This window comes from Salmo trutta, chromosome 39, assembly GCF_901001165.1.
Source record: "Salmo trutta chromosome 39, fSalTru1.1, whole genome shotgun sequence".
Taxonomy (NCBI): Eukaryota; Metazoa; Chordata; class Actinopteri; order Salmoniformes; family Salmonidae; genus Salmo; species Salmo trutta.
In genome coordinates, this window is record NC_042995.1 from 24,094,368 (window position 1) to 24,107,834 (window position 13,467).

Below are 13,467 nucleotides of genomic sequence, written 5' to 3' on the forward strand. Positions count from 1 at the left end.
ACAGTAGCTATTACATTGAAAGAATACCATGCTATTGTTTGAGGAGAGCGCACAATTATGAACTTGAAAATGTATTAATAAACCAATTAGGCATTTTTGGGCAGTCTTGATACAACATTTTGAACAGATATGCAATTGTTCATTGGATCAGTCTAAAACATTGCGCATACACTGCTGGTCAAAACGTAAATTGTGCCTGGGCTAGAATAATACATTATGGCCTTTCTTCTGCATTTCACAGATGATGGTAAAAAAAAAATATTTTACCAGATCCAATATGTTATATTCTCCTACATTCATTTCACATTACCACAAACTTCAAAGTGTTTCCTTTCAAATGGTATCAAGAATATACATGTCCTTGCTTCAGGTCCTGAGCTATAAGCAGTTATATTTGGGTATGTCATTTTAGGCAAAAATTGAAATAAAGGGTCTGATCCTTAAGAGGTTCTACTTCTGCGGTGAAAGTGCATTATTTGTCAGACCATGAGACATCCTGAAAATCTATCTTCTTACAACATCATGTGTAACTATTATGACCCCTCTAAGGAAAGATGAGACTCTCACGAACACGATGTTGGTCTCTGTTTTGCAACGACCCCCACAAGTGTCTTGGGAATCGTCAGAAGTCGGTACAGCCAATCTGCCAACTATGCCTGGTTGTTCTTTATAAGTGTTTTCCTCACCATCTTAAACTAGCATGCCCCATTCAAATAATGTAGAACTAAGAAAAGATATAGCCCTTGGTTCACTCCAGACTTGACTGCCCTTGACCAGCACAAAAACATTATGTGGCGTACTGCATTAGCATCAAATAGCCCCCGCGATATGCAACTTTTCAGGGAGGTCAGGAACCAATATACACAGTCAGATCGGAAAGCTAAGGCTAGCTGTTTCAAACAGAAATGTGCATCCTGTAGCACTAATTCCCAAAAGTCTTGGGACACCGTGAAGTCCATGGAGAATAAGAGCACCTCCTCCCAGCTGCCCACTGCACTGAGGCTAGGAAACATTGTCACCACCGATAAATCTATGATAATAGAGAATTTCAAAAAGCATTTTTCTACGGCTGGCCATGCTTTCCACCTGTCTACCACTACCCCGGCCAACAGCTCTGCACCCCCCGCAGCAACTTGCCCAAGCCCCCGTCCCGTCCGCCTCTCCTTCACCCAAATCCAGATAGCTGATGTTCTGAAAGAGCTGCAAAATTTTTGCAACCCCTATTACTAGCCTGTTCAACCTCTCTTTCGTATCGTCTGATATCCCTAAAAATTAGAAAGCTGCCGCAGTCATCCCCCTCTTCAAAGGGGGAGACCTTCTAGACCCAAACTGTGATAGACCTATGTCCATACTACCCTGCCTTTCTAAAGTCGTTGGAAGCCGAATTAACAAACAGGTCACCGACCATTTTGAATCCCACCGCACCTTCTCCACTATGCAATCTGGTTTCCGAGCTGGTCATGGGTGCAGTTCAGCCACGCTCATGGTCCTAAACGATATCATAACCGCCATAGATAAAAGACAGTACTGTGCAGCCGTTTTTATCGACCTGGCTGAGGCTTTCGACTGTCAATCACCGCATTCTTATCGGCAGACTCAATGGCCTTGTTTTCTAAATTACTGCCTCGCTTGGTTCACCAACTACTTCTCAGATAGAGTTCAGTGTGTCAAATCGGAGGGCCTGTTGTCCGGACCTCTGGCAGTCTCTTTTCCCTGTATATATCAATGATGTCGCTCTTGCTGCTGGTGAATCTCTGATCCAACTCTATGCAGACGACACCATTCTGTATACATCGGGCCCTTCCTTGGACACTGTGTTAACAAACCTCCAAACAAGCTTCAATGCCATACAACACACCTTCCGTGGCCTCCAACTGCTCTTAAATGCTAGTAAAACTAAATGTATGCTCTTCAACCGATTGCTGCCTGCCCCCGCCCGCCCACCTAGCATCACTACTCTGGATGGTTCTGATTTAGAATATGTGGACAACTACAAATACAGTGGCTCCTCCTTTAAAAGTTGCTAGCTTGCACCGTGGGACTTAGCGGTACCCAGCGTCATGGCTTCATTGCTTCAGACCACCATAAGGGGGAGTTAGAGCACTCATTATGCATTTGGGTCCCAAGGTTTTTATATAACCAATCATATCGAGTGGTTCCAATGACGAATTTTGACGCAAGCCACCCTTGCCTTGTGGCGTTCTTCAACAAAGATGGCTGACAAAACATTACGGTTGAACCAGATGTAAATTGTTATAACGTCATAACGAGTCAAGCAAAGAATGTACAATTGAGCGGAGTATGTTAGTTAATGTAGAGACAAACGTTTGTGCATATTTTTTTTCTCATGACGTTAATTTACGAAAATCGCTATTTAGCAAGTTATTTGACTAGCTAATATTAGCCAGCTAGCTAGTGTTAGGAGAATTAATTTGTAATTTGTGTTTAATGTTTTAGGGACTCCTGAGAAAACCAGAAAACAAGGCTATCGTCTTGTGAAACAGTGGATGTAAAGAAACTAGCTAGCTAAATCATTTACTGCAAATTGAATGTACAATTGTGTAAGCTTGCCTTGCAATGCAGCTGAAGTAACATAGCTAGCTAACTATTTACTTGCTTATTGTGTAGTGGAGGATAAAAATAACTGTATGCCTATGGATGTGTAATCTGTATACTTGGACTATGATTTAGCTTTTCCAGTATTTGTAGCCATATTGTAAGTTCAACATTTACAAAACACCCAGTTTTCATAACTTCATAACTCTCCATATTCTTGCAATTTTTGTCCAAAAGGAAAAGGCTTGCTGTCGCATAAGGTTAGCAGCCAAACTCTGCGACAGATATGAAGCCCAGCTCATTGGCTATCTAGCTAGCTTTATTTGACCCCGATTGGTGCTTATTTGACAAAGTTACAGTCAATCAAGTGAATGACCGCCAGTGTCATCGGCATGACATGGAGGCGTCGCTCTCTGAACAAATTTGGTGTCCGATAGGATATTCTACACTCCTAATGATATAGTGAAGTCTAGTTACGTTCTAGGATCTCTGAGGAATAAATATGAACATAATTGGTTGAAACAACGTTTAGGGTTAGATTTTCACAGACTCCTTTCTTTGCAAATTGAACGAGTGGAAATACAAAATTGATTGTGGATGCTATATGGACCTTTTTAGGATATGAAAAAGGATTTTATCTATCAAAACAACACTTCATGTTATCTCTGAGACCCTTGGGATGATAAATCAGAGAAAGATTTCAGAATGTAAATACACATTTCACCTTCAGAGGTGAATTTGTCCAACCTATCGCGGTGAAAAAAGTGTTTTGTTGTTAGGAGCTCTCCTCAAACGATAGCATGGCATTTTTTTGCAGTAATAGCTAGTGTAAATTGGACAGTGCAGTTATATTAACAATAATTTAAGCTTTCAGCCGATATAAGACACTTATATGTACAGACATTTGTTGTTTCTCTAAAATCTGCAATTGTGACATGATTTACAACTGCCCCGTTGACAGGACGCCTATCCCTAATCATATATACAGAAAAAAACTGTGCATATCTAACTCCCTTCATCTGCATTAATCTGAGGACACAGGATAGTATTTCAATGAGATACTTAATTTCAACCAGTGGAGAATGTGAAACGCTTTATTGAAAGAAGTTCATTATCCAGGTGTTATAAATACATAAATGCAATATAATTATGATAATTGTAATATTATAAATACAAGCTCAATCTGTACTTCAATGCACCCATGGTGTGCATTATAAAACGAAGAAGAAATACGAGGTGGGGAGAGAGGTGTAGAAGACAGAAAGGGAAAGAGGTAAGAACAGCGGCAGACAGCATATGTGTCACGTCCTGACCAGTAAAGGGGTTGTTTGTTATTGTAGTTTGGTCAGGGTGTGGCAGGGGGTGTTTGTTTAGAGTGTTTCGGGGTTCTTTGGTTCATGTTCTATGTTAGTGTATTTCTATGTTCGTTCTAGTTAGTCTATTTCTATGCTTAGTTTATTGGTTTGACCTTCAATTGGAGGCAGCTGTTTCTCGTTGCCTCCAATTGAAGGTCCTATTTATAGGGGTGTTTTGGCTCTGGGATTTGTGGGTAGTTGTTCCATGTGTAGCTGTGTGTCTCACAGGACTGTTTTCCCGTCGTTGTTTTGTATTAAGTGTTTATTTTGGTTTTCTTCATAAATAAAGAAGATGACTATTCACATTCCTGCTGCGCCTTGGTCCCATCTTTACGACGAACGTGACAGAACTACCCACCACCAAAGGACCAAGCAGCGGAGAAGGGAGCAGCAGGTGGACTATAAGGAGTCAAGGACATGGGAGGAGATCCTGGACGGGGCAGGACCATGGCACCAGGCTGGGGAATACCGACGACCTAAGGAGGAGCTGGAGGCAGCCAAGGCGGAGCAGCGCCGTTATAAGGCATTATATGCGCCGATTGGCAAGTGCGAGAGGCACCCCCAAGAATTTATTTTTTGGGGGGGGCACACGGGAAGAGTGGCTAGGTCAGGTAATAAACCTAAGCCAACTCCCCGTGCTTATTATGGGGAGCAGCGGATCAAGAGAGCACCGTGCTATGCGGAATTGCGCACGATCTCGCCCATGTGCACGCACAGTCCGGTGCGAGCGATCCCAGCCCCTCGCAAGTGCCGTGCTAGAGTGAGCATTCAGCCAGAAGGGGTTGTGTGCTCCAGACCTCCAGTGCTTACTCATGGCCCAGTGTATCCAGTTCCCGTTCCTCACACTAGCCTTGTGGTGCGTGTCCATAGTCTGGCGCCTCCAAAGCCAGCACCACACACTAGGCTTCCAGTGCGTCAGCCCAGTCCAGTACATCCTGTTCCTGCTCCTCGCACTAGCCATGAGGTGCGTGTTTCCAGTCTGGCGCCTCCAAAGCCAGCACCACGCACCAGGCCTCCAGTGCGTCAGCCCAGTCCAGTACGTTCTGTTCCCGCTCCTCGCACTAGCCTTGGGGTGCGTGTCTCCAGTCTGGTACCTCCAGTACCAGCCCCACGCACCAGGCCTCTAGTGCGTCAGCCCAGTCCAGTACGTCTTGCTCCTGCTCCTTGCACTAGCCCTGTGGTGCGTGTCCCTTGTCTGGTACCTCCAGTACCAGCCCCACGCACTAGGCTTCCAGTGCGTCAGTCCCGTCCAGAGCTTCCGACGACAGTACCCCGTCCAGAGCTTCCGACGACAGTTCCCCGTCCAGAGCTTCCGGCAACAGTGCCCCGTCCAGAGCTGCAGAGACGGCCCACAGTCCGGAGCCTGCAGAGACAGCCCACAGTCCAGAAACGGCGCAGCCGAGTCGCCCTACAGTCCGGAACCGGCGCAGCCAGAGTCGCACTACAGTCCGGAACCGGCGCAGCCAGAGTCGCCCTACAGTCCGGAACCGGCGCAGCCAGAGTCGCCCTCCAGTCCGAGGTCTCCAGCGACGCGCTTCAGCCCGAGGTCTTCAGCGACGCGCCTCAGCCCCGAGGTCTCCAGTGACGCGCCTCAGCCCGAGGTCTCCAGCGACGTGCCTTAGTGCTGAGTCTTCAGCGGGGGTGGACAGGTTAGGTTGAGGACTAAGGCCGGGGCCTGAGCCACCTCCGTAGTTGGAGGATTGGGGAGGGGGGGGTGTAGCACGGGAGCCGTCGGTGACGGTAGCCACCCTCCCTTCCCTCCCTTTAGGTTGGGATTATTTTTGTTTTGGGGTTTATTTTTGTGTTTTTTCTGTTTAAGGTGCATCCGGGGTCTGCACCGTTGGGGGGGGGTACTGTCACGTCCTGACCAGTAAAGGGGTTGTTTGTTATTGTAGTTTGGTCAGGGCGTGGCAGGGGGTGTTTGTTTAGAGTGTTTCGGGGATCTTTGGTTCATGTTCTATGTTAGTGTATTTCTATGGTTGTTCTTGTTAGTCTATTTCTATGCTTAGTTTATTGGTTTGACTTTCAATTGGAGGCAGCTGTTTCTAGTTGCCTCTAATTGAAGGTCCTATTTATAGGGGTGTTTTGTCTATGGGATTTGTGGGTAGATGTTCCATGTGTAGCTGTGTGTCTCACAGGACTGTTTTTCTGGTCTCATCTTTATGACGAACGTGACAATATGATTCATGAATTACGGTGTTACCCTAATATTCTCTCAGTTCATCACACTTGCGGTGTCTCCTAACCAGCCTTGGGACCCCATTTGGCCCGAAGGTTATCTTAAGAGAGGGTGAGGTGTTGATGACGGGACTGGTTCCTCTCTCAGTGAAAATGGTTGTGTTTATGTGGTGTAAATCTGAAAATTAGCAGCTGACATCTTTAGGGTTTTTAAATGAATGCATGTGAGACAGGTTCCATGTACAAAAAGACAGACAGAACAGTTTAATTACCTCTGGTTATGGACACTTTTGCCAGCAATAAAGCTTCCACGTCCTGTTCCTCGGACAGTGAACATCTGGCATATCTACATTTTTGACCCCTTGGTTTCTCTGAAAGTAAAGAAAACAGCTTATTTTTTATAGATATGAAAACAATAACTGAGATATGACCATTCAATTTAAAGCAGCAGATGTCCTTTTTGGGATACGCCAATACAGCCCAGTGCTGCTTACCTGAGATGCCATCTTCGTAGGTGTCCGCTTTGACTTTCTTTGTCGGAAAAAAGTTGCTTTCAGAACAATTATTTTTCATTGAAAATAAAAAAGGTTTTGCTCTCGACAAAGAGACACAAATGTACCTCCATAGCATATAACAATTTGGTGTGACTAACCACACCTTCATACAAACGTGCTATTGTATGCAGAATTCTTGACGCACAACCGAAGATATCCTGCCAACACGCCCACAAGCAAGCCACTCAAGAGCAGAATGATGACACGTGGAAGAGGGAAAGGAATGAGATGGGAACAGCAATTTGTTGCAAGTTGGGGAGGAGGGCTAATATCTGAACAATAGACTATTCAACCTTTACTAAAGAATAGTCTAATAGCCGAGCTAGGTGTGAAACCCCCCCTCCTATCACAGACCAGATTTGACCTAACGGTCAAGGGGTAGCTTGCCACTCAATGTAATAAAGTAATGACTTTTCAAATAAGTTACCTCACACGTTGTGTTGGCTGACAATTTGTTAGCTACGCTGTACTTAGCATAGCATAGCATATCATTACAGCAGTATGTACCATTATGTTAGCTAGCTACCTAATGTTAGTATACTTGCCAGTATATTAACTATAGGCTAACTAACTACCCAACGTTTATTGACTTGATTTTTCTCGTCATTCTTAGCTTAGCTAAATGGTATAGTCGTTGTGCTTTCTCAATAGACATTCAGGTGCTTTCATAAATTCGCTCTGGCTATCTATAGGCTGGACAATAGAACGAGTCAAAATTCACCCAAGGCTGAAAAATGGCTTGGCTGAACTGGAACACTAGCGTGAGCCCATAGCAAATTAATGGATTCAAATGTTCGCAGAGCCTGTTTTGACTGGAGTGATGCTTAGAATTCCATAAAATATGTATCCTTTTTATTTTACCACTACAATCTGTTTTTCGGACGAAACTGGAAGAAAAATACTTGTGTAGAAAGTAAACATCCGCACCTTGATGGTGTCAACTGTGCTTATGTCTCCGTAATGAAAAAGTAGGGGAAAAAAAAAACTTCTGACTATTTCTGGTCCAGCGATCGATGACTAACGAGCTCGCTGCCCAGACTTACGTAATTACAAAAAGGAGATTCTCTGGTTCCTGTGTAGTTCCTGTTTATGGTTCCTGTGTAACAGTATGGCTTCCGTCCCTCTCCTCGCCCGTACCTGGACTCAAACCAGAGACCCTCTGCACACATAGACAACAGCCACCCTTGATGCATTATTGCCCATTGCTCCACAAAAGCCGCAGCCCTTGCAGAGCAAGGGGAAAAATTACTTCAAAGTCTCAGTGCGAGTGACGTCACTGATTGAAATGCTATTAACGCATAACGCACACCCCGCTAACTAGCCATTTCACAACGTTACAACCGACTTGAAAAAAATCTAAATATACACATTGCAAGATATTTGGCGAAATAAACAGACATGCCTATATTTCCCCTACAGGAAACAATGGGAAGACCGCAGACTTCCAATATTTTTTTTGTTATTTAGATTTTGTTGTTTACATTTTAACTATAAAACAACGTGAGCAGATCTCATTGCCAACAATAGCGAAGCAGGTATTGTGACATTGAACAATAAGCTGGGAATAGAACGTTCGGAAGGCGAGTTGGTGCCACGGTGCTCAATAGATCTAATAGGAGCTAGCAGGGTGAAAAATGCACTAAAATAAGGCCTTTTTTTTACGATTACTTCAAAACGACGGCAAGCAGCTGGGAAATATGGTAATTTTCTGAAACTGGTCTCCACGGCAGATGCAATGAACTAGTTTTTATCAGAAAAGAACATTTAAAAAATGTTTCAGAGCACTCTCGTCTGAGTGTACCAGAGCGCAGAATAATTACTTTACCAGCGGACAACACCTGTTGAATATGGCCGGTGTCAGTAAACATTGGAAAGCACATTTACAGTCACCAACACTCTGGTTAACACGAAAACTGCCTTACCAGCTCTGCTAGGGCAAGTAAAATGGTCAGAGTTGTCTCATTTGTGTCTGGAAGTAGCTAACCAACGTTAGCTTGGATGCTTGACTGCCGTTGTAAGGCCAGAACGCTCAAATCTACCCTACTCCTCGGCCTGAACATCCAGTGTGCACTCCGAGAGCGACACGGTCTGAATTTACAAACTGACCATTTTTCTCTGAATGAAATCACCATAATATTAATGTCACGTCCTGGCCAGTATATAAGGTTAATTGTTTTGTAGTTTGGTCAGGGCGTGACAGAGGGTATTTGTTTTATGTGGTTCGGGGTGGTGTGTTTGTGTAAAGGGTGTTTGATTTAGTATGTCCGGGGTTTGGTTTATGTCTAGGTAGTTCTATGTGGAGTCTAGTATGTCTGTTTCTATGTCTGGTGAATTGGTGTTGGGACTCTCAGTTGAAGGCAGGTGTTTTCTATCTGCCTTTGATTGAGAGTCTCATAAATGAGGGTGTGTTTGTGTTTGTGTTTTGTGGGTGATTGTTCTGTGTTCAGCCCTAGGCTTTGCCAGACTGTTTTGTTGTTCGTTTGTTAGTTCTAGTAGTTTTGTTATTTTGTATTCAGTTGTTGTTTGTAAGTTAATAAATCTAAATATGAGCATACACGTACCTGCTGCATTTTGGTCCTCATTCACCAACGACAACCGTGACAGAATCACCCACCACCAAAGGACCAAGCAGCAGAGGAAGGAGCGGAGGATTTTCGAAGAGGACAAACGAGAGAGATGGACTTGGGAGGAGATCTTGGAGGGAGAAGGCTCCTACACTTGGGAGGAGATCCAAGCAGGGAAAGATCGCCTTCCTTGGAAACAGGTGGTACGCGAGAGAGAGGATAGGAGTAAGGCTGGTATGGACCGGGAACGTTTCCGAGGGACAAGACTGGCGTTGAAGCACGAGAGGCACCCCCAAGAAAATTTTGGGGGGGGGCACACGGGTAGTTTGGCTAGGCGAAGGAAGAGCCGGAAGCCAGCTACCCGTGGTTATATGGAGGAGCGTATGAGGTGGGGAGCGCCATGTTTCGCTGAGAAGCGCAATATCTCACCCATACGCACGCACAGTCCGGTGCGAGTTATTCCAGCCCCTCGCAGGTGCCGTGCTAGAGCGGGCATCCAGCCTGGTAGGAGGATGCCTGCGCAGCGCATCTGGTCGCCGGTACGCCTCCGAGGACCAGGCTACCCAACTCCCGCTCTACGCACGGCTACCATCAAGCCCCTGCACAGCCCAGTCTGCCCTGTACGAGCACTCCGCTCGTGCAGGGCTACTAGTTCCATCGAGCCAAGGCGGGTTGTGCAGGAGGTAAGATCTAGACCGGCTGTGCGCCTCCATAGCCCTGGGTTTCCAGCTCCTGTCTCTCGTGCGGACCCGGAAGTGCGTCCACCCAGTCCGACTCGTCCTGTTCCCGCTCCCCGCACTAAACGGCAAGTGCGTAAACCCAGCCTCGCGAGTCAACAGTCGTCGGAGCTGCCCGCCAGTCAACAGTCGTCGGAGCTGCCCGCCAGTCAACAGTCGTCGGAGCTGCCCGCCAGTCAACAGTCGTCGGAGCTGCCCGCCAGTCAACAGTCGTCGGAGCTGCCCGCCAGTCAACAGTCGTCGGAGCTGCCCGCCAGTCAACAGTCGTCGGAGCTGCCCGTCAGTCAACAGTCGTCGGAGCTGCCCGTCAGTCAACAGTCGTCGGAGCTGCCCGTCAGTCAACAGTCGTCGGAGCTGCCCGTCAGTCAACAGTCGTCGGAGCTGCCCGTCAGTCAACAGTCGTCGGAGTGGTCAGACTGCGCTGAACTGCCGGAGTGGCCAGACTGCGCTGAACTGCCGGAGTGGCCAGACTGCGCTGAACTGCCGGAGTGGCCAGACTGCGCTGAACTGCCGGAGTGGCCAGACTGCGCTGAACTGCCGGAGTGGCCAGACTGCGCTGAACTGCCGGAGTGGCCAGACTGCGCTGAACTGCCGGAGTGGCCAGACTGCGCTGAACTGCCGGAGTGGCCAGACTGCGCTGAACTGCCGGAGTGGCCAGACTGCGCTGAACTGCCGGAGTGGCCAGACTGCCCTGAACTGCCGGAGTGGCCAGACTGCCCTGAACTGCCGGAGTGGCCAGACTGCCCTGAACTGCCGGAGTGGCCAGACTGCCCTGAACTGCCGGAGTGGCCAGACTGCCCTGAACTGCCGGAGTGGCCAGACTGCCCTGAACTGCCGGAGTGGCCAGACTGCCCTGAACTGCCGGAGTGGCCAGACTGCCCTGAACTGCCGGAGTGGCCAGACTGCCCTGAACTGCCGGAGTGGCCAGACTGCCCAGACTGCCCCGAGCTGACAGACTGCCCTGAACTGCCGGAGTGGCCAGACTGCCCTGAACTGCCGGAGTGGCCAGACTGCCCTGAACTGCCGGAGTGGCCAGACTGCCCTGAACTGCCGGAGTGGCCAGACTGCCCAGACTGCCCCGAGCTGACAGACTGCCCTGACCTGCCCGAGTTGCCAGACTGCCCTGACCTGCCCGAGTTGCCAGACTGCCCTGACCGTCCCGAGTTGCCAGACTGCCCTGACCGTCCCGAGTTGCCAGACTGCCCTGACCGTCCCGAGCTGCCAGACTGCCCAGACAGCCTGGAACGGCCTGAGCCGGAGCCGCCTCCAATATAGGTGGGTTGGGGAGGGGGGGTGTAGCACAGTGCCGTCGTTGACGGCAGCCACCCTCCCTTCCCTCCCTTTAGTAAGGGGGAATTTTCTTTTGGGTATTGTTTGGGGGTAATTTTTTTTGTGTTAAGGTGCTTCTGGGGTAGCACCTTTAAGGGGGGGGTACTGTCACGTCCTGGCCAGTATATAAGGTTAATTGTTTTGTAGTTTGGTCAGGGCGTGACAGAGGGTATTTGTTTTATGTGGTTCGGGGTGGTGTGTTTGTGTAAAGGGTGTTTGATTTAGTATGTCCGGGGTTTGGTTTATGTCTAGGTAGTTCTATGTGGAGTCTAGTATGTCTGTTTCTATGTCTGGTGAATTGGTGTTGGGACTCTCAGTTGAAGGCAGGTGTTTTCTATCTGCCTTTGATTGAGAGTCTCATAAATGAGGGTGTGTTTGTGTTTGTGTTTTGTGGGTGATTGTTCTGTGTTCAGCCCTAGGCTTTGCCAGACTGTTTTGTTGTTCGTTTGTTAGTTCTAGTAGTTTTGTTATTTTGTATTCAGTTGTTGTTTGTAAGTTAATAAATCTAAATATGAGCATACACGTACCTGCTGCATTTTGGTCCTCATTCACCAACGACAACCGTGACAATTAATCAAATTAATAAAAAATCTATCCCATTTACTATGCTATTACAAAAAAGGTTTTAAATTCTCTGGTAATGCCAATACGGAATACTATCAAATGCTTCTCAAAGATGCCCTCTGGTGGTCAAACTAGCAATAACTTGCAGTAACAGCAGAAATGGCTGCGAATTAAATGACGTGCGCCGAATGCTGCAGCAGCACGCAGGGTGTGCCGCAGTATGACAGAACTTTTAAAGGAGGAACCACTGTACCTAGGTGTCTGGTTAGACTGTAAACTCTCCTACCAGACTCACATTAATTAAAGCATCTCCAATCCAAAATTAAATCTAGAATCGGCTTCTTATTTCGCAACAAAGCCTCCTTGACTCATGCTCGTAAAGATAGTAAAACGGACTATCCTAACGATCCTTAACTTCAGCGATGTCATTTACAAAATTACATTTACAAATACTCTACTCAGCAAATTGGTTGTAGTCTATCACAGTGCCATCTGTTTTGTCACCAAATCCCCATATACTACCCACCACCGTGACCTGTACGCTCTCGTTGGCTGGCCCTCGCTTCATATTCGTCGCCAAACCCACTGGCTCCAGGTCATCTATTAGTCTTTGCTAGGTAAAGCCCTGCCTTATCTCAGCTCACTGGTCACCATAGCAGCACCCACCCCTAGCATGCACTCCATCAGGTATATTTCACTGGTCATCCACAAAGCCAACACCTGCTTTGCCCGCCTTTCCTTCCAGTTCTCTGCTGCCAATGACTGGAACGAATTGCAAAAATCACTGAAGCTGGAGACTTATGTCTCCCTCACTAACTTTAAACATCAGCTGTCAGAGCAGCTTACAGATCACTGTACCTGTACACAGCCCATCTGTAAATAGCACACCCAACTAACTCATCCCCATATTGTTATTTGTTGTTTTGCTCTTTTGCACCCCAGTATCTCTACTTGCACATCATCATCTGCACATCTTTCACTCCGATGTTAATGCTAAATTGTAATTATTTCGCCACTATGGCCTATTTATTGCCTTACCTCCCTAATCTTACCACATTTGCAAACACTGTAGATATATTTTTCTATTGTGTTATTGACTGTATATTTGCTTATCCCATGTGTAACTCTGTGTTGTTGTTTTTGTTGCACTGCTTTGCTTTATCTTGTCCAGGTCGCATTTGTTGTTCTCAACTGGCCTACCTGGTTAAATAAAGGTGAAATAAATTAAAATATATATATATATTATATAAAACAGATATGTACTCTGTGGTATGTTAGTGTATTTATTTTATCACTTGAATGGCGCTTACAGAAGCTTTGCAATTAGGGCCAGGTTGTCAGGATGGCTAATGTACTGTATAAGTACACATTAATTACAGGTAAGTACCCCTCAAAATACATTTCATTTTAACTTGCTAAAGCCTTTGTAAAACGTAATAATGTCATTGTACTTCTGCAGATATTACAGTGCTTTCGGAAAGTATTTAGACACCTTTAGACACCAAAAATTCTAAAATGTATTACATTGTTTTTTCCCTCATCAGTTTACACACAATACCCCATAGTGACAAAGAGAAAATAGCTTTCTTTTGCTAATTTATCAAAAATAAAAAACTGAAAAATTAAATTG